The sequence below is a fragment of the Zonotrichia albicollis genome, chromosome 6 (assembly GCF_047830755.1).
Source record: "Zonotrichia albicollis isolate bZonAlb1 chromosome 6, bZonAlb1.hap1, whole genome shotgun sequence".
In the NCBI taxonomy this organism is placed as follows: Eukaryota; Metazoa; Chordata; class Aves; order Passeriformes; family Passerellidae; genus Zonotrichia; species Zonotrichia albicollis.
The window spans coordinates 1,271,411-1,293,240 of record NC_133824.1 but is presented as its reverse complement, the minus strand read 5'-3'; positions in this window follow the sequence as shown (position 1 = coordinate 1,293,240).

Sequence of the window (21,830 nt, the reverse complement as noted above, 5' to 3'; positions counted from 1 at the left end):
GCCAGCTGAACTTACATATTTAGTGTGAACTTAAAGTGAATGAAGCTCTGGAATGTACTCCTGATTTGCAAAGGGAAGTCAATCCCCAAAAGGAACTTCACTTGGATCCAGGTGCCCCTCGTGTGTAAATACAGATGCAAAGTGGTGGTAAGCAAGTCTCTTCTATTGTGTAAATTAGCAAGTTCTAAGGTGGGGATTTAAGGGGAACTTTGTCCTGCAATGGATAAAAGTGAGGGAGCTCTTCAGTACAGAAAAGGAGCCAAGGGAAGAATGTGCAGCTAATCCAGACGAAAGACCTACAGGCAGTCTTTAAAAACATGTCAGTACAACTGCCTGGGAGGTTTCCAAATGGGTGCCACATCTTGAACATCTTTCACAGCTTTATATCTGCCCTCAGTATGGAAATGAGAGAAGGGAAATGCTGATAGGAGGGCTGAGAGGAATAAGTGAGGTTATTTGAAATGCAGTTGTTGTTCCCTGGTGTTCATTCCCTCCTCCCCTTAAGCCCCCCACAACAGTTTCTAATTTTTACAGAGAGGAATCTGCCCTGCCAATTGTCTGGCCCCGAAGGGCAGGGCTGGGGACGGGTTTGCAGCCCCAGATCTCTTTTGAGACGGGAGTTCTCAGCATCAAGGTCAAAAGCAGGGGTCATGATCCCTCGCCTGCCTGTCTTTCACACTGCTCCTGGCTACATGTACTTCTTTTTAGACATGGCAGATGGTGAAATACTAAAAGTACAAAGGATTACCCAAACCTATTCAGTAGCTGAACTATTTGTGTATTATTGTTATTTTGGAGCTGGGGGGGCCTCGGGACAGCCTCACTGTGTCTTTCACTTTAAGCTGCCCTTACACATGTGAGTTTGGAAGTTTAATGGGAAAAATAGTGTTCTTTGCACTGTTTCAAAAGACTGCAAAGCACCACCTAAATGCCTTTTCTGCAAATTTTCACATAAAATCTATGACTGTTCATCACAGTGGCAATATTACTGCTCATATTAAATGAGCTGTGGCTGTCCAGATCATTGCTAATAATTAATTTAGCAATCTGTGTTTTCTTTAGTCCAAAACTCTGAAACGTGAAAGAGGCCCTAAAACTTTACTTGAGAGTAAAAATTTTAGTGGAATTCTTCACAAACCAGAATTGTTCTGTATTCTGTGCAGCTTTGGTGTTGTGCATCATGTGTGAGCAGAGGAGATTAGAAAGTGGAAGGAGAAGGCTGCCTGCCTCGTTCTGTTAGAATGCTGATAATTTTTTCTATATTATAACATTTCTCAGTGATAGCCAAACATAGAGTTTGTTGCTGAATTCTGACTCTGAGAACACAAGAGTTTTTTTGAACCAAACCAGAAAATGCCTTTACTAATTTAATGCATTTTCTAGAATCCTTTAACAATTACTGCAGGGGACAGACTGAGCAGCTGCTGTGTTGATATCAGTTGTGATGGAGAATGGTTGTGAGACTTCTAAAACTTTCCAAACCACTCACAAGTGTCAACATACTCTCCATTTCCTTCAGAATTACCACAGCTGGGATGGAAGTGTGTGCATGAGAACATGGCAAGAGAAGGCCACATTCATCCTATCATTAAAAGAAAAGGAAAAGATTGGGGGAAAGGATTTGGGCCAAGATTTTATGGTGTTTCAGCCATGCTGCCCACAGGCTGTCATGCCTTCAGGAGCCAAAGGACATATTCTGGTGTCACTGTCACCAGAAAAATGAGAGCAGTGTCTCAGCAGCCACATGAGGAGGAAGCCACTGCTCACAGGTGTTTGGTGGAGGTCTCAGAGCTGCCAGCATTGCTGGAGCTCAGCACACAGTTCTGTTGTCTGCCTGACAAAGACACACAGTCGGCAGCTGATGTAAAGGGAGGGAGCACTTGGAAAACCCAGAGCCAAACCTGGTTCTCACAGACATCAGGGCAGATCTGACATGGTTCCACTGCTGAGTGAAAGTTTGACAGTGTTGATAGCTCTTTGGGCCCTGTTTGAAATCACACAGAGCAAGAATGTACCTTGAGCAATATCCAGCACCTAAACACAGGCAAATCTGAGAGAATTTTGCTTCTGTTTTTCTGCCACACGAACAGAAAGCTTCTGACTAGCATGAAATGACAGTAACACCAGCAAAGTGAAAGGAAGAAATTTTGGGGGCAATGGAAGTGTCACCAGCAGTATATTGTTTCGTGGATAATTATTCCATGGTACGGACCACACAAAAGGCTCTGGGGTACCTTCAGCTGTCAAATTATGTTTGCTGTTAGCACAAAGCCACAGCAAATCTAAGACCATAATTTTGTGCTCGTGTGGCTTTGTGAAAGCTCTCACCTGAGCAATCAAATATTTCCTCCTGAATACCCACAGCATTATGCAATGCAGGCAACTTTTAGCATGCAAAGCCAGGCATATTCAGCTGAATGCTGTGGTGTTCCACCTTGGGCTTGTTCTATCAATCTCAACAGAAGATACTGAACACACTCGTCCCATCCTACAACCTCTTGGGATTTTTCCCTCCATCATACAGAACATGACAGAACTGAATCCCCTCAGACCAGTGTTTTTCAAACCACAGTCTTATCCATGTGCACAGTCTAAGCTGCATTTACTGAATGCAAGTCATGTATCCACACACAATTTCTAGAACCACAATCAGGCCCAGTGTATTTAAATAACCCTGGCTTTAACTTAAAGGTCAAAGGAAAAATGAGTAATGAACTAATTCTTAAACAATGCAAAATTGAGAAATGTTTCTGGTGTGCAATGTATGTGGCTGTTATCCTCCTTGTGCCACTAGAGTTCATAAATACAATGTAAAGGAAATGTCCTTTCATCTAATATTAACAATCAGAATCTGAAAAAAAGACCATTGACCTTAACATGAACAGAATTCAAATGAGTAATAATTTCCTCCAATTTTAAAAAAGCTTTCAATAAATTTATTGTTTTTAGTTTTCATGGGGCTTGGCTGGTGTGCTGGGAACACTGCTATTTGCTTATCAAGCTTCTGCCCATATATATTCCAAATTAATGAAAAGCTCTCTAGCCTGGTGCTGGCTGTGATAGGGCTGTGCTCATACATGCTCTGTTGAGGGGTAGGTGGAATATCCTGTATTTTCTCATGCACTATATTTCATTGTGGATTTTTTCTGTGTGGGTGAGGGGGGAAGTGGGTTACAAAATTAGGACTTTATTTTAGTTGCAGTGTAATTGCTTCAGCCTCCTTTAGATGTTTTGAATAACTTGAGAAGTAACAATGCACAAAAGCACAGGAAGCAATATGAGAAGCAAGCCTTTACCCAGCCCAGTTAAAACACTCTGGCCACAGTTTACAGAGTTGGGTGCACAACATTGAGCACCAAAACTTGCACTTGGTTCCCAAGAGATGCTCCTTCCACACCCACAGGCCCCACTGCCTTGGTTCTGGCATCAGATTCTTTCAGCATGGCTGAAACACCATAGCATCTTAGCCCAAATCCTTTCCCCCCATCTTTTCTTTAAATGATAGAAGAAAGTGACCTTCTCTTGCCATGTCCTCATGCACACACTTCCATCCCAGCTGTGGCAATTCTGAAGGAAATGGAGAGTATGTTGACATTTGTGAGTGGTTTGGAAAGATTTAGAAGAGCACTGAGCTCATAGAAAGAAGTGTTCCAGGGGGTTGGTTTCTGCCACTCCTGCCTGGCATGTGCCCATGGACTGATGTGTCTGGGTCTGGCCACTGCTGCTGCCCAGGTGTCCCTGGCATCACCTACACTCTGGGCTGGTCCTACAGGTGAGCAGGAGATGCCCACAAAAACAATTCCAACCTAGCTCCTGACCTGCCTCAGGCAAAACAACATCAGAGCTTCCCCCACGGTGAGAGGGAAGCAGGGCCTCTAATTTATCCCTTTCCTTCGAGGAAATGATTTCAAGGGCAGAAATTGTATATCCGTGGGCACAAAACAAATCTCCCTCTTGTTCTTTCCGGGGCTGTGGGCAAGTCACTGCCTATCCCAGGGACAGGGTTTTGTTCTGGTTTAATCTCACTAATTGGTGTGCTGTGGAGAGGCTTTGCATAACTGATGAATTTGGGTTGTTTTAATGAAATTGCTGCATTATTGAATATTATGTTTGAGCTTGCTGCAGCCTGGAAGTATCCTTGAGATATTTCCACTCTTCCCATCCATACCATGGCAAAATGCTCTGCAGCAAGGAAAAGAGGGTCTCATTCCAGGCTCTGCTTGAATGCCAGAGATTCAGAGAGTGAATCTGGCCTGAGATCTGAAGCTCTGCAGTCTGAAGAGAAAGGAATACTCAAATGGGAAGAAAAAGAAACCAGCATGTTCTCACTTTAAGAAATTGTAAAGGGGGAAACTAAACTGGGGCAGAAGAGAGAAACAGGAGGGTAAGCTTTTATAGCAAAGGAGCTGTTCCCACAGCAGAGGATCAGAGGAACTGGCTGCAAAGGATGCAGAAACTGATCCATGATCCATGGGAAAAGCCAGCAGCTGCAGTGAGGGCCATCTTGAGACACTAACCAAAACCTACAGAAGTCTCAAAAGTGATGAACTTCAGCTTGGATCTCCATCCTGCTCTTCTACCTCTTCACCTCAATCTTCGTAGCTCTTGCACTGGTGAGGATGAAGGATCACTGCTTTTAGCACACTTTGTGAAGTCTGGAGCAATTTTGTCAGTAATTTTTCCTTCCCTGACGGAATTAGTTGAAACCCACAGCACCTGCAAGGGTGGAGGTAGGGAAGTGTTTGGTCGAGCAGCTGGACATCGGTGGGGCTGCCCACACAAGGCACAGGACAGCTGAACTGCAAATTTCTAGGATGGAGTTAATTACCAAAAAAAACATGGGCTAAAGGAATAGCTTGGGAATGATCAGGTCACTTGAACTGAACAGTTTGTGGAATAAATGCAAATAAAAATAAAAAAAAAAAAAAAAAAAAAAAAAAAAAAGACCAATCCAGCAGCCTCTTTCATGGGGAGCCACGAGAGTTTTATGACTCCTGCTCGGTGTGATTGTGATGGACTCGGTGCTTTTTTTGCCGGTGATTCTGCCATGCAGGACAGCCTGAGCAAGGGCTGGGCTCCACTCGTGAGAACGCCAGGCTGAGCCCTGCTGTGTTTATTTGGGCTGTAGCGGCACCTAAAGGCAGCCCAGAGCCTGAGCCAGCCTGTGGCAGGCACCAGCATCTGCCTGAAGATAAAATCCCTTGCCTCCAGATGAAGTAGATGAAGGATAAAATGCTGTTGTGGGGACAAGTGGTGGCTGAGCTGAGCCACCTGGAAGTGGAAATGTATGTTTATTTACTCACTTCAGTAATTAGGGATTTTCCTGCCTTGCACCTTTTGCACTCAGACTCCTTCCAAAACTGGCCATGGGTACCAGGCTCCTTTGGTTTGTTTTGCACACTATGAACCAGATGCTACTTGGGAATTGACAGAGAAAATAATAATTTTCTTGTGGTGACATGATTAATTGGGTGACCCAACTTTCCAGAGGATGTGGCAGGCTAACATCTCCTGTGAGCGATTCAAAAATGCCAAAAAACCAACAGATATGCCAAAAACCAGATACTGCATAGATTGCAATGAAGTTGGAAAGTGAGCTCATTTCTGACCTAAGAGAAACACCCAGCTGGACAATAAAATGTTTCCCCAGCACTTTTTGTTGCTGTCACCCGTTCTTTCCATGAGAGACATGTGGTCTGGGACTAGTTCTGATGTACTCACTGCAGTTCCCCAAAGCCCAAAGAATGGCTTTGATTAGCACCAGCCAAATATCTGGGCCACAGACTTTCAGGGGAGCCTTCTTGTCTCAGAGCCATTGTTAATGCTTCCTGTTTATTGCAGTTCAGCACAAAGCCTTGCAGCCTGTCCACAGAGCAAAACAGCCAGAGGAGCTGAAACACTCTTTACTGAAGGTCTCCTGCCAGCTTTTGAATGTTTCTCATATCAAAGACAAGAACTGAAGCCTCTGCAATCTGCCAGTGCCAGTGTCCCCTCCTTCCAGGTATTTAAGTATTAGTTTGGGCACTTCACAGAGGGATTTTGGAGTAAACACATCTCTCTGGACAGGCTTTTTTACCATGCAGAAGATGAGATGTGTTGACTTTAAAATCTCGCTTGCTAAAGGCAGACCTAGGATAGTGAGTTGGTAATTTTTCAATACACTATACAAAGAAATCCAGAGGGCTTGAGGTTTTCCAAAGGACAGAACCACAGCCAGAAGCAGAGTCAGGCACAAACCTGGAGAAAGATCAGGTAAGACCAGAGGAGTGAGAAGGACAACGTGGAAGGAACAGGGCTCTGATGGACAGGCAGACTTAATCATACTTGAATCAGTGATGTGTCAGGCCCCACAGGGAGCACTTCCTTCCTCCCCCATGCTGCCATTAGTGAGACATTTCCAAAGGTACAAAGTGCCTGGTGTCCTTGATTACTCAGCAGGAACTACCATTAAAATTGCCTTGTAATGGCACCAAATGTCATTTTGGCCTGACAAGAAACACAGTCTAAGACCTGGCTCCAGATTATGGTGAATTGCTCTTGTGGTGAGAATTACTCTTGCTCATGGGTCAAAATCAAATTGAACTGGTGCTCAAGGCAGAAAATGGATGGAAAAAAGCCATTATTAGGGCTAAACAGTGCAGTGGTGCTGGCAGCAATGGGTTATAAGCCATGTCATGAACTACACCACAGTTCCCCTCAGTCTCTTGGCACAGCTGTAGAATATACTGATTTTTGAGCTGTGGGAATTGAGCAAGGTGCACAGAGATGTGAGTTACCTGGCCATGGTGTATCTACAGCCCTAGTACTGGACCTGTAATATGGACATGGGCAGAAAATAAACAGACTGAACAAAATGTAACACAAATTTTTTAGATGGGGAGCTACAAAAAGAAAAGGAGCAGACCCTGCCTGTGAAGTCTTCTAATCCAGGAGCTAGGCATGGCTTATGAAGATGGCAGGGAAAGTCACTGAACAAATGAAAAGAGACACACTACATATGGTGTAGATGAGCTGTAGAACTTCTTGGTGTGGGGTGTTATTGATGGAAAAGCCTGAAATGGAGGCAAGAGGAGGCTGCACAAGGTCATGAAAGAAAAATCTGTTGAAGGTTACTGAATAGATAAAGACTACTCCAATTTAGAATATCCCTGGAGCAGGAATGGCTGAGGGCTGCAATTACTCAGGGTATCTCATAGTTCCCTGACATGTTCCCATAGTCCTCCTTAGGCATTCACTGTTGGTTGCTGTTGGAAACAGTGTGTTGGACAATATGGGTAATTAATCTAATCCAATATGGCCATTCTCATAGTTAAGTGCAATTAAAAATGATACTGTGCAACAAAGATCAGTGTCTCTAGTGTGATACTAAAAAGCTGTGACCTCTCTGAGCACCTTCAAACTCCAGGCAGCATCAGCAAGGACAAACCGAGGGGAGATGGAGGTAATTAATTTTGTCATTCTGATGAATTAATACTCAGGGGTGTCACAGCACTTTCTCTTAGCATTTGACTGAAAAGTACCTGGGATATATGGGGATTGTCATGTTTGACATATTTGATTTGCTTTGGGTTTTGTTTGTTTTTTTTTTGCCTTGGACAGTTTGGACAGAGGAGAGGCAGATTTGGATATGAACCCACTTTGCAAAAAGAAAGAAGCAGGACTAAAACCTCATCCCACACAGACACACACAGACCCAAAACCTGCTGCAATGGCTTGAAACAGAGCCATCTACTGACTCACACTGATACTGCCTGTCTCTGCTCCTGGGAAGGGTCCTCAGGACCAGGCTCCATCCTGCCTGTGCTCAGTGGGGATAATGATTCACTGGAGAGAGCCGGCTTTTAATAGCAAAGTGCCTGAGAGTAACACAGCAATGGGAATGGAAGCAGAGATGATTCCTTGGCCTGGAACAGCAGGCTGCCTGCCGTGGGGGCCAGATAGTGTGATAGCTCTGAACTCTAGCTGAAGAGTACAGCCATGAGAATGGTGTTATTTGATGAGAGCTTGGAGCAGATGGGCAGTGTGGTTAATTAAAGGGCCAGGGATAATGTTTCCTAAATTTAAAAAAAAAAAAAAAAAAAAAAAAAAAAGTAGTTGGAAAGCATTTTAAGAAACCACAATCTGCATTTGCAGGATATCTCAGAAGGGAAAAATTGAGAATGTGGAAATTTATAAAAAAAAAATTTTAAAAAACTAGTTTGTTTAAAGTATTGGAATATTCTCACAAATGAGATAAGCGCTCTTAAAACAGATTGTGTTGATGATTGGATAGCAAGGTTAGCAGCAATGGCAAGAGAGTGGGATAAGTAACCTGGGAGGTTTGATTATTCCTACGTGCCTAATCTCCATTAACGTGAAGAAAGCTGATCCACACAACACCACCACAGATCTGGTCTGGGCAATTTGCTATCTGAGAGATCTGAAGAGAGTACTGAAGATCTATGCAGACTCTGAAAAGGGCAAGAGAGCACATCTGATCTGGAATTTTTGCTGCTGAGCATTCAGACTCTGGTGGTCCTCGGGGGTTGTGGTACTTCAGAGGTGCTCAGGGTTGTGCTATCAGCTCTCCTGCTTGTTCCTGCTGCTGCAGCTTAATTTGCTCCTCAGTCAGATAAAGGTGCAAGCAGAGGTGGAAAGAATGTTTGCTAATGGAGCTTCTTTGATGCCATATTTTTATAGGTATAACTTGTGATTCAGATAACTCATATCTGTCCTTTTCAAAGTGTCATATCTTAAAGATTCATTTTCCCTCAGATATTTCTAGGCTGACTCACTCTCCCCTTCATGGGCTGGTTGCATAGCCCACAAATTGCCCAGGCCATGGTGGAAACTACCTGCTGAGGGAATCTGGGGTGGGGAACAGGTCAGGCATGGGTAATGTTGGGATAGCAAGAGAGAAATTCATGTGAAAAGCGGAGGCTGCTGGGATGTCAGGGAAGAAATCTCTAGGTTAAATTTCCTCTTGTAGTATTCACTACTTAACCCTCACTGGTCCTGAAATAATTATGGTTTTGGAAGCTAAACCCCAGATTGTACGTGTGACAACGTTGCAGATGAAAGCAAAGCAAAGCAGACAAAAGGAAATACCAGAGATTTAGATTTTCAATGTGTAAGGTGAAGATAATATCTATCCAACTATGGAAAGAGCGAAAAATTAATATTGTCCACAGACTTTTCAGTAATAGTTAGGGTAAACTGAATTATACTGATGTAGACTGCCTTTGAACAAAAGCATTGCAAAGAGTGTTCAAGAGATCTGAAGACTAACAATAGATTAATAGAGTTGCTAGAAGAAATAGAAAAGAAATTAAAGTATGAGTAATGCAAACAAATTTCTATGATATGACCATTCCTCTTGCCCACTTTGGCAGTTCACGTGGCAATTATGCTTTCTATGTAGACAGTCAAAATTCTTTTAAATTAGCATAGAAGGTATTTTATAAGCAAAATTTCATTTGATCAGAAGTTTCAGGTTGGTAAAAATAGCTTTCATGTACTGTAGGTTTGGCCTGTGGTCCTTACTGTACCAGACGTCCTTGAATCAGGAACTTGGCACAATTAGGGCAATTAGTCATGTTTGAGTAAGAGAGCAGCCCAGGTTATGTAAGGCACTTAGACTGGACCATAAATAAATGAAAAAAATTGTGGTTAAAATGGGAGTTTTGTATAAGGATCAAAGTGTCAGAGGTTTTAACTGGAATTTTGGCTCTGAGAATTTTGACAGTGATTGGGTTTTTGCATTTCACTTATGGCCCATGTGCCTAATTAGACTCCATCCAAGGCCTTCTATTGGTCTAAAATTTGAGAGTTAAAACTGTGCACATGGCATTATTTATGTGATCTTTTAGATTTTCATTTTAACAGGTCTTGGAAGAATAATTTGTGATAATTTCTGAACTATAATGATGATTAATTTAAAATTTGATAAGTCTGACTTGGCCCATTGGGAAGTGCTTTATACCTTTCTAATTCATGGGAATGATATGACATTTCTGTGTCTCATTAAACCACAAATTTAATTGTACATCGTTGAGCTCTTGGAGAAAAATTAACTTATGTACCCCAGAAGAAATCACTTCTTACTATGCTAGCTGCAGCTGCAGCAGATAGCAAAGGATATAAATGTCTTGCATTCTTCCTTAGTCTTTAGGGCAAACACAAAGAAATGGTGTAGCTATGGAGAAAAACTAAATTGCAAAGAGGGTAAAGAGCCTTTTTGGCAGAAACAGAAATCAGGAGATCCCAAAAAGCTTCTGCAATGAACTCTGTCACACCAAGTGAATACAAAACATATTAAAATCTGGGTTTATGTATTTTTTTTTGTTTTCCCTGAAACGAGAAAATAGGAAAGTAAAAGAGAAGATGTTTAGTTTTAAGCACAAAGACCAATTGGGAAAGGAGATTTTTAATAACTCTTTATTCTTCTGTGTTGTGAATTTACCAGCTTATACAAGTTTATAAAACTTTGTTTGGACCAACTGGCTTCTCATCCCATAACCCAGTGCAAGAAACGTGAATGAAGTGATAGGAGATCTATCACTGCTTGACTCCTCCTGCTATAAACATGAAACAAATATCAGATTCCCCAGCAGTCCTTATTTTGGCTGCCTCCCAGAAGGTGTTGTTCTTTCTGGAATTTATGAAAGATGATAGGCTGACCCATGGAGGCAAATCATCCACTCTGTAGTAAAATCATGAAGTGTACTTTGTGTGCAGAAGTGGAGATGGGTCAAGTGGTCTCCTGTAATGTGAGCATTGGCAGTCTCAGCCTGGGACAAGAATGGGAATAATGTGTCTTATAGCACTTCACGTCATTCATTTCAGCAGGGAGATCAAGTGTGCAGCCAACAGAGGCTTCTCCCTGCTCAAAATACTCATCTGCATAAACACACACACACCAGCTGCAGCTGTGTGAACACTGGCACCTATATTAATGCATCAAAAATCATCATTTTACAAGGACCAGTTAAGCATATTCTTACAGAGATCAAGAAGGAGGCTTTACTTAATTATAGGAGTGACAGAACACTAAGAAAAGCACCCATGAAGACTTCTCCCAGGCTTGAGACCTGTATAACTAAAAGAAACATAGTACTGCAAACATTTTTTTAAAAAAGGCAATCCCTAAACACTCCTGTCACTATCAGCCAAAGCAGACTCAGTGGCAGTAACTATGAACAGTGAGCATTAACTAGGGTTCTAATTCATAGAGCATCCTTTGCAAGGATGAAGGAGACAAAAGCATCTCAAAACATTCTTCCCTGTGGAACTGCATAATCACCTCCCTTTCTTTGCTTCTGGCTCAGTGAGAGCCACGTCTGACAAGTCACACAAATATTTGTTTATCTTGAAGTGAGTAAGTGCTACAAATGAAGTGAATGGAATTACTCACATGCTGAGAGATAAATATGTGCTTTGCTGGATCAGAGCCACAGATCTCAGCAACTTGGGCTGAGCTCTAAACATGGGCTGCAGAAAGATCCCAATTCTTTGACCAGATATTGCACTACTGGATTCCTTCTGTAGTAAACATGTCTGGCTGACAATTTCTGTGTCTTATTTCACCTTGCAATTGAGATTTTTGCTCTGTTATCTGTGGCAGGTAAAAACAATTATCTCCTAACATGCATAACATGACACACCCTCAGAAAAATAATAATAAAAATCCTTTTAAAGAGTATTTCTCTGTATTTTAACCTCTTTGCCTGCTCTCTCACAGCCTTAGCAACTAAGTGACTGTCCCTGGGAGTTGAGTCCTATCACAAAGAAGCCACAACACTCAAGAAGTTCCTGAGCCATCACAAGCAAGAGGGGAATAGGAGAGTGTCATGGGGAGGATTTCTGTATGCTTGAGATATCATTCAGACCAGCCAGGAGTGTTTTAAAGAATAGTTGTTCTAGCTTAGGCAGAGAAACTAAGCTTGAGGAAATTACCTGTGGAACATCTCCAGCTTCCTGTTTCCTGACCCATTCTGAGCATAATTCAATGTTCACACACTGTGTTCATGGCTGTCATGACCTGAAGTGTCATGATTGAAGAGGTGAGGGAGCACAAAGCAGATTTACAGGCAAAGAAGAGCTGGAAGACAGGATGGGGCTGCTGTGAAGGGATCAACAGGAATGCCTGGTAGAGTGGAGGGGGTGTTAGGTATAAAAGGTGAGTAACAGATGGAGAAAAGGATTTAAGGAGTGTGGATCATCTGAATTTGTCTCATTTCTGGTTTTGCTGGGGTGTATAAACCCTCTTACATAGGACCCATGTGGGTTGGTGTGTGGTCTCTTACACATTCAACACTACGAACAAATGTGTGGAGCACTTTCCCCATGGTCTTGGTACACATCCTTGGAAGGGGTGTCCTTCTGTGACAGTGTTCACAGGGGTCTCAGGTTGAGGGAAGAGACAAGGATCTGACTCCATGTTTCAGAAGGTTTGATTTATTATTTTATGATATATATTACATTAAAACTACACTAAAGGAATAGAAGAAAATATTTCAGCAGAAGGTTAGGTAAGAATAGAATAGCAAAGACTGATAACAAAGGTTTGTGGCTCGGCTCTCTGTCCGAGCCAGCTGACTGTGATGGGCCATTAGTTAGAAACATCCAACATGGGCCAATGACAGATCCACCTGTTGCATTCCACAGCAGCAGATAACCATTGTTTACATTTTGTTCCTGAGGCCTCTCAGCTTCTCAGAAGGAAAAATCCTAAGGAAATGATTTTCCATAAAAGATGCCTGTGACATCCTTCAGCCCTCTTCCCCCACCAAAGGTGGTTCTGTTTGAATGCTTTGGAGAAAGCTTTCTGACTGAAAACATCTCGCTCCAACACTGGCTCCAGCCAGAGGCCTGCTGGCAAATCCTTGCCTCCTTTCCAGGGCTGATGTCCCAGTAGGAGCTCAGGGCCCCCATGGGGGATGATTTGACACCATCAGTCCCCACATGTCCCAACAGCCCTGGGGAAAGGGGAGGATGTGCAGAGTGAGGCCTGTCAGGGTACACTGCCATTGTGCACCTCCGCTACCCAACCAGGGCTGCATCCCTGACAGAAATGAGGCCCTTGGAGCTAACAAAGGCACTGGAGCCATTACTGCTCCTTTGCATAAGCATGTGAAATTAAGGCCAATTATCTGTGGCATACGGCACAGGAGGCAGTATTAATTAATGTCTGAGGGAGGCACGTGCTGCTTCTGGAGACAAGCAGCCCTCCTTCCCCTCAGGTCACCATGGCTCTTCTGGAGACATCCAGGCCTTCCTCTCCTCAGGTCACCATGGCTCTTCCCCTGGAGACATCCAGCCCTTCCTCCCATTAGGTCACCAGGGCTCTTCTCCTGGAGGCATCCAGCCCTTCCTTCCCTCAGGTCACCATGGCTCTTCTCCTGGAGACATCCAGGTCTTCCTCCCTCAGGGCTTTTCTCCCTCAGGTCCCAGTGCAGAGATGGGCCTGGTGCCATGGGATGGTCCTGCAGAGATGGAGGTTTGGCATCAAGGATGCCAGGCTAAGGTGACACACTGAAAGGCCTGAGTGTCCTCTCCCACTCAGCGAGTTTAGTGCTGTCAGCAGAAGGTGGCCACTTCATGGAGTCTTTGGTTTTGTGGTTTGTTTGTTTTTTTCAAATGGCGCTTTTGACATGAGGACCAACACTCTGCCCAGGAGCTTGTGTAGTGTTTGTGTGTTTGTCTCAGAGGGCAGAAGGGGCTGCAGAGGTCAGGAAAAGCAGCATCAGGGATGGTGGACAGGCAGGAGTAGAGGGACTGGTTGTGCTCAGAGGGAGACAGAAGCTTCCAACACACTCAGTCCTGGCCATGAGTGCAGAGCCAAAGCTGAGAAATGCTGTCCCTCCTCTCCTGCAGGCTTGCTACTCTGAACAACAGAGCAGAGCAGACTTTTCTGCTCTGAAGAACAGCACTGACTCACCAGCTGCACTGAGGGCTGGGCACTCAAGGTCCCAAAATCATCCTGCCATTGCTCCTGCCAGCTGACTGCTCTCTGCAGGGCAGCCTCACACACCAGCCTTTTTGGCCTGGTCCTGCATGCTGCTGGGAGCTTTTTTTGCATTCCAGGCTTCCAATGAATTTTGTGAGGAGGGACATATTCCCTCACTCCTCCATCTCATCCTTCCCAGTGCTGCATGCATCTGACAGGACCTGGGCTCTCAGGAGTTTGATCTTCTTGCTTGGTAAACCCCAGAAAGCTCTTCCTGGGATGGGCACTGCTGTCACACCAACTCAGACACAGTGCTAAGATCTATCACATACAGGTTTGCTTTCAGAAATGTGGTACTGAGGGACAGTTCTTTTTATTATAAATGCTTTTCTTCACCAAATAGTTGATGGATATTTAACAGAGGAATAGCAGGGCACTTTAAAAGAAGAAAATATCATAAATATATGCAAAGATGTTGAAAATGGATGCTCAGATTGCAGAGACTTTTAGGCTCTGGTGTAATAGGACAATGTTGAGCAATTGGCAATTGGCCTGTTAATAAGTTGCTGGCAGCATTGCTGCAGATGCTGGCAGGCCCTAACATCAACCTTCATTGAAAAACATTTGCAAATGCAAAACAGAGACAGCTGGTTTCAAGTTGTGTTACAGCTACAGTTAGCAGCTAAAAATGGACCTTCCATCCTCTCCTGAGGTGTGTGGTTAGGGGGAGATGTATCAGCACTGCAGCCCTGGCAGCTCCTCTCCATTTGGAACAATTAACATGGAAAAAAACATGACAGAAAATCAATACTGTTGAGGACTAATGAGCCAAACCATGTAATTGAAGTGAAAATGTTTGCAGTTTTTCTTTAACACAAAGCCCTGCGTAAGATAACGACCAAAGGAATGAGTGGCAGGAAGACACTCGTTCTGTGCTGTCCCCACTTCAGAGCAAAAGGTGACACAGTCTGATATGTGAGGGTCTGCTGCAAACCAGTCAGCTCAAACACTGCATGGTGAGGTTGATGTTAGAGATATGAATTGATTTGGGCTTATTCACTGCACCTTTCCTTTCCTTTCCTTTCCTTTCCTTTCCTTTCCTTTCCTTTCCTTTCCTTTCCTTTCCTTTCCTTTCCTTTCCTTTCCTTTCCTTTCCTTTCCTTTCCTTTCCTTTCCTTTCCTTTCCTTTCCTTTCCTTTCCTTTCCTTTCCTTTCCTTTCCTCTCCTCTCCTTTCCTTTCCTCTCCTCTCCTCTCCTCTCCTCTCCTCTCCTCTCCTCTCCTCTCCTCTCCTCTCCTCTCCTCTCCTCTCCTCTCCTCTCCTCTCCTCTCCTCTCCTCTCCTCTCCTCTCCTCTCCTCTCCTCTCCTCTCCTCTCCTCTCCTCTCCTCTCCTCTCCTCTCCTCTCCTCTCCTCTCCTCTCCTCTCCTCTCCTCTCCTCTCCTCTCCTCTCCTCTCCTCTCCTCTCCTCTCCTCTCCTCTCCTCTCCTCTCCTCTCCTCTCCTCTCCTCTCCTCTCCTCTCCTCTCCTCTCCTCTCCTCTCTTTCCTTTCCCCTTTTCCTTCCCCCCTTTTCCTTCCCCCCTTTTCCTTTCTCCCTTTTCCTTCTGCCTTTTCCCTTCCGCCTTTTCCTTTCCACCTTTTCCTTTCGCCTTTTCCTTTCGTCTTTCCCTTTCCTTTCCCCCTTCCTTTTCTTTTTCCTTACAGAGGTTGTGGGTATGTTGCTATTATTTCTCTCTGCTGATTTCATTCAGAACATGGTACAGATGATTCCAGCTGTTAGCAGAGGCCAGCTGGAAGAGTCTCTCTTGTGTTGTCCCTCTGTCCCCCCTGCGTGTCCTCCTGGCACAGCCGCACATCCAGCTGCGCTTCCAGGCGGGAGTGAGGACCTGCAGCCCTGCTCGGGTCCAAAACTCAGCCCACACGGATTCTTTCCCCAGCGATCGGGTCCTGCCGGCCCCTCGCAGCGCCGCTCCTGCTCCGAGATGCTGCGATGCTCTGAAGGGACAGAGGATGGCACTGCAGCATCGCCTGTCCCCTCCTGCTGCATCTGCGGCGCCGCTCCTTTCCAGAGCTCTGACCCCTGACTTCAGCTTCACTTTACTGCGGATTTTGCACCCGTTCTCTCTTGGAACAGCACTGGGAGCGGACATAAATAGGTCCCGTCCGTCGCTGGCACGGGTTATGCACAGAGAGAGCCGCGTTCCCGTCACTGCACCTGGCTGTGCGAGGGAAATGCTGGAGCCTCCCCTTGGAGCGCACTTTCCTCCCCCGCGATCGCTGCCTCTTCCCCAGCGCCGTTCATCTGTCTTCATCAGGGTCTGTCGCATAGCACGGGGGTGACGTTTTTCTGTCAGTTTGTATAACAGGCAGTGCCTCTCCTGACACCGCTTAAGACCACGTTTTCTTTTTACACAGCTACATCACATTGGCAGCATGTAATCATCCCATAATAACCTCATATGCACAGGTCTTTATCTGCTTCACTCAATTCTATCAGATGAGTTCACAGCTTATAGAAAAGGTTTTGTAACCAGCTCCTCATTGCAAGACCCTGAACACTGTACTGTGAATTAGGTACTGTGAATTTCATAGTATTTTTATTCATACTCCAGTTCCTTAAACTGTTTTTCTCATACTGCATCCCTTAATCTTTTCTCCATGGATGATGCTTCATACCTTTCTGTCATCAAAAGATGCCATTAGTAATGCCCTTAATATTTATTTCAGCTCTCTAATGCAAATATTACTCATTATCCCCTCTGATGATCTCCACTAACAGCTGTTCTCTGATATATTTCTTACCTTAACATCAGTCACTGCCACATCCCCTCAGCCAACTCCTTCTCCACCATACCCTTTCTAGAACAGTAGTTAGAGTTTCTCTAAGTGAAATTAAACCCAAACAGAGGTGACTTTTCCCCCTGCTTTTGAACAGGGCAGTGTCAGGTGAATTGGGAACAACACAGCAAATCCAGCCCCTGCTTTCATGTCTGTTCATTATCCATTTTGTTGCACAGAGCAGAACTCTGAAGGCTGTGCCAGTGAAGTGGTGGTGGAGTGGTCAGCCCTTCCTTGCAGCTCCCTCCTGCTCTCCAGAGAGCCGGGGAATGCTGCAACCAGTACCTCCTGTGTGCTGGCTCCTGTGCAGCCCTTGCTGGCAGAGAAACCTCTTTGCTCTTAGAGCAGCCAGCTCACAGTCAGAGCTCCAGGAGTGATCATGGAACTGTGCTCAACCAATTACCTTCCAATCCTGCTTTGGCCACAGGGAAGGGCAAAGCAAGGTGGGGTGACTTGCTCGAGATCACTGAGCAAAGCTGAAGCCAATGCTCCCCACAGGAAGGGTGGGAATGGCACACTTCCTTCTCCTTCACCTTCCCTCTGCAACATGAGGCCACCCAAGGGCTGCTGCTGGCTGCTGGCTGGGCTGGCTGCAGCTGAGAGCAGGGCTCTGATGCACACACACATCCTCATGGGTTGCAGGCACACACAGAAAGGGCTTGGCTTACATTTTAAACTGTTGCTGCTATTTTAGACCAGTGTGCTTGAATCAAACTGGCAGGCTCCACTGAGGGCTTTTCCAGACAGTAGGGAGCACACTTCCTTTATTTTTCAGCAGCTCAGCTGGAGCCACCCAAAAAAATCCTCTGCATTTCAAAAGAGGCTATAAATGAAATGCTTGTGATGTGGCTGCACCAGCTAGACAGGGAGCTCACTATGTGAAAGAAACTTTATAGCTGCACTGCTGATGGGGACTGGCTTGTGTGGGTTTGTGGCAAACCCTGCTCCATGGCCCTGGGACATGATTCTGCTCTGCACACTCTGGGGCCACCACTTAATTAAATATTGCACAGCTTAAAATCTTTATAGGATTTCATTTTTAGAATATGTAGAATTTTCTAGCCTAATGTACTTATGATTCAAATATATGCAGTTAATTGATGTTTCCTGTGGCTTCCAGATGGTCTAAAAGGAACATTTTATATTGCCCTGATTACTAGCACAAGGAAGAGATTTTAGGAAGGAAATGGAGCACTTCAACCTGAGACAAGTATTTGCAGTGCAGCAGAGAGGGAGGTCACAGAGATAAGGAAAGGACTCTCTGGATGTTCTCCTCTGTCATCAGGATGTCATTCTTGCTTTGGTCTCATTCTTGAATGATTTTTAGTATGAGGAAATATAACTAATTTTATGTGTTCTTACCTGATAGAAGAGGAAAACAACTGCTGCACTGACTGAACTGCCTACATGGAAATTATGGGCAAATTGGGCATCCATTTCTCTCCATAAAGGAAAGGAATGTGGTGGGTGTGGCATTGTTCCTGCTGGTGTCTCTCACAGAAACAAGAGTCTGGTCCATGCATCTTGAATACAGTGTGATCAGGAGGAAGGGTAGAACCTTCCTTCTTGCTGCTGTTCTCTGGAAGTACCTGCTGTATTAAAACTAAGCACTGTTAGGGTTGACACTAAGATTTCGGAGGTGCTTAAAGCTCATTCTTAGGGCATACTCAGAGGCACCTCAGCCTTAACAAGACTGGTCAAATTGCTGTTTATCCCTTACCTGGGCCGTCTGCTTTTAAATTGAAGTCATAACAGTTAAAGTTCACTGATACACCAACTTAGTGATCAAATAATCACTGACTTTTTAGGCAATGAAATGACAGAGTTTAGTTCTGAGTGAATGCAGCAGATTTGGTGCAATCTCTGCCTGTCAGAGAAGAAATACAGTCAACCCAGTTTGAAATAACTTCTGAAGACACAACAAAGGGAAACATTTTAATATTCTCAGAAAATTATTTGAAAATTCATTTACATGAATGAATGCTCTAGATGTTGCCCAGAGAAGCTGTGGCTGCTCTGTCTCTGGGAGTGTTCAAAGCCAGGTTGGATGGGGCTTTGAGCAAAGTGGTCTGGTGGGAAGTGTCCCTGCCCATGGCAGAGGGTGCAATGAGATGACCTTAAAGGCCCCTTCCAACTCAAACTATTTTGTGGTTCTATTATTCCATGTACTTCATGTCCTAGAAGTACTTGATTGCATAGCTGAGGAACAGAAATAGCTCTACCTGACCTATCTTCCCTTTTAAGCACTTCAGTTTAAAGGTTGGGGTGTTAGGCAGTCTCACTGTACACACTCTTCTAAAAGGTAAAAATGTGTTTGGGAAACAGGGTCATGAAGCATAATTCAACCCTGGGAAATGCCATCTAGATCAGAGGCTTTCTGTATTAGCTGCCCTAAGACAGAAAGAGGCCCAGTTCTTCCCCAGCCAAACAGTTTGCTGTGATTATTTCACACTGAGCTGTGGACAATGAATCACACAGCTCCTACACTCATCTGCACCCCGGGTCACCCAGTGGGGATTCCTCTGCTGCTGCCATTCAAGGCTAGATGCTATAATAAACCTTACTAATAATACTGCAACTTTGTCTGCAAGCACTGTGCAGAATACAAGGAAGCCATTTGTCTGGAAAAGGGTGGAAAAAAGTTTGGACAAGACAGTTTCCTCAGCTCTTGCTTGCCTTTGCTTGCTATCAAACCACCTTAAGCTGTTTAGTGTTGGTTTTCTTCTTTTGATTTTGTTTTTGTTGTGTGTTTTGTGTTTTTTGGTTGTTGTTGTTTTTGGTGGGGTTTTTTTTCTTTTTTTTAATATTAAAGACTAATAATATATTTTAGGAAACACACAAAAATGTATTCAAAAGACAAAAATAACCCATTTCTCCAAGGCATCCTCATATTGACTGGAGTACTTCTACAGGGCTTTAAACAGGGAAGAGCACACACTCTCCAAGGCTTGCAAACATGTATGTATTTCTCTGCTGATGCACACAGGGGCAGGAGAAGTTAGCATCTAAAAGCAGGGATGTTTTTGCTTCATCCATCAAGACTCTGATCACCTCCTGATATTCCAATTAGTTCTGTTATTAAGGACAGAGTAGAATTGGGGTTAGAAGGGTGCCAGGTCAGAGCAAAGGTTTGCCATCTCTCCAGATGAGTTATTAAACCTGACCTCTTTTTTTTTTTTTTTTTTAATTTATTTCATGCTTTTGCTTGGACATCTCAGGGGACCAGGGTGAAGACCCTGGACTTGTAATGTGGCAGCAAGTCCTGCATGTCCTTTAGTCCAGCCTGGCTGAGTGGGAGATATGAAACAATTCTCCATTAGTTGTTTTTGATTGAATTTGTCTGTAAGAGGAAGGCAACTCCTTTGCTGAAGCCTTTGCCTCAGTCCTATTTGCTCCTTGCCCTCCATTCCCCAGCTCCCTGATCTGGAAAAGAGAGGCAGAGCGCGGGGTCAAGAGCTGCCCACACAGTCCCTGCCCTGCTGCCCTGCAGCTTCTGACAGGCACAGCCTCCTTCTCCTCCAGCTCACAGCTCCAGAGAGGGGGATGCTGCCAGAGCAGCTAAAGAGGACAAGAGAGGGGGGTGTTTTCTTCCCTGATGGTCACACACTGCTCAAGATGCCGCATCTGCCCAGCTGGGCAGATCTGTGGGGAGCCAAGTGCTTTGCCCCAGAATTACTGGATCTTGCCTGGCATGGGATTTCTTTTCACAGAGATGCTCAGATTATAATGTCTTGTGGAGCACCTTGCAGTGTTTTCCCTTTTTTTTACCCAGAAGCATCTCATGCCAGTGTGAATCTGGAGCCAGTTCATTGGCTTCAAAGGAACAACAGGTTTGCCTGAGAGCAGAACCAGGCCTCACCACAGACCATGAAAAATTTGGGATGTGTGAGATTGTTGCACATTTAAAAGTTGCATCACACAGGCTGGGCCAGATTATCTGTCCTTTCCTTCCAGCTCCAGAGGAAATAGGGAACAGCTTGATCCTTTAGGGCTGACAAACCCCCTCAGCACCAGGCTGACCACAGAGCCTGAGGAGTGGGTAAAGCTATTATGGCAGGCCCAAAATAGCATCTGAGAGGAGGACATGTGGCCAGGCACTGCTGAGCACTGCCTGGGCTGGGCTGGGAGGGCAGCAGCCTCTTGCTTTGGCCCAGAATAGAGCAAACACTCTGGGGCTGCTTGGGAAAGAGAAATACTTTTCTTTCTGCCCTTACCAGAGAAAGGGGTGCACTGTGGGAACAGCTTTGTATTTACAGAAAAGATCACAAAGCTCAGAGTGTCCAACAGAGATTAACCAGCCAAAAGTTGTGAAACTGGACCCAACAGGGTCCCCTCCTACTGGAAAGGAAGCTGTATTGTTTTCATTGTTATAATGAAGCATTAATTTCACTAGGTACCAGCCAGTTGTCCCTCCCAGCACCAAACTGGGAACTTTACTGAGCAGCTGGCAGCCACGTGGCCCAGTGTGGCTTTTTTAGCAAAACACTTTAATATCTTACCTCTGGATCCTTCCTAGGCAGGTGGTATCAGTGATGCGGGGTGAGTCAGCAGCACCATGCCTCATTTGCCTCCTTCAATAAATTGCACTTTCCTTCCTCCTCAGTGGGTTTTGATTTTGCCCTAGACTTCTTGCTCCAGGAAACAGCACACCCTGTGTTTTCTTAAAGAAGCCTATCAGCCCTTCCCCTGACTCTACCCTGTCTTTGTACTTAGCCCTTTTTCAAGTAAGCTCACTTTGTCTGTGAGGCTGCATTTGTGCTTAGACTAATGCAATATTATTGTTATCACACTAATTTTTCTTCCTTTCTAACAGTGCAGTGTGGTGTGGTGCTGATCTCTGACCTTCTCTGCACACCCCATTTTTAAAATCAAATTAGAATGGACTTCCCCAGCAGCACATGTACCACTGAGGTGAACTGCTTCAATAAACAATCCTGGTGCCTGGGCAACTTTTCTAGAGAAGCTCTTTCTGGCTTGAAACAGATGTGCAGTTGAACTTGGTCCAATCAAGGCAGTCACAGCCCTGTGGGTTCAGCTGCCTTCTCCTGCTTGACTTGTACAAGCAGA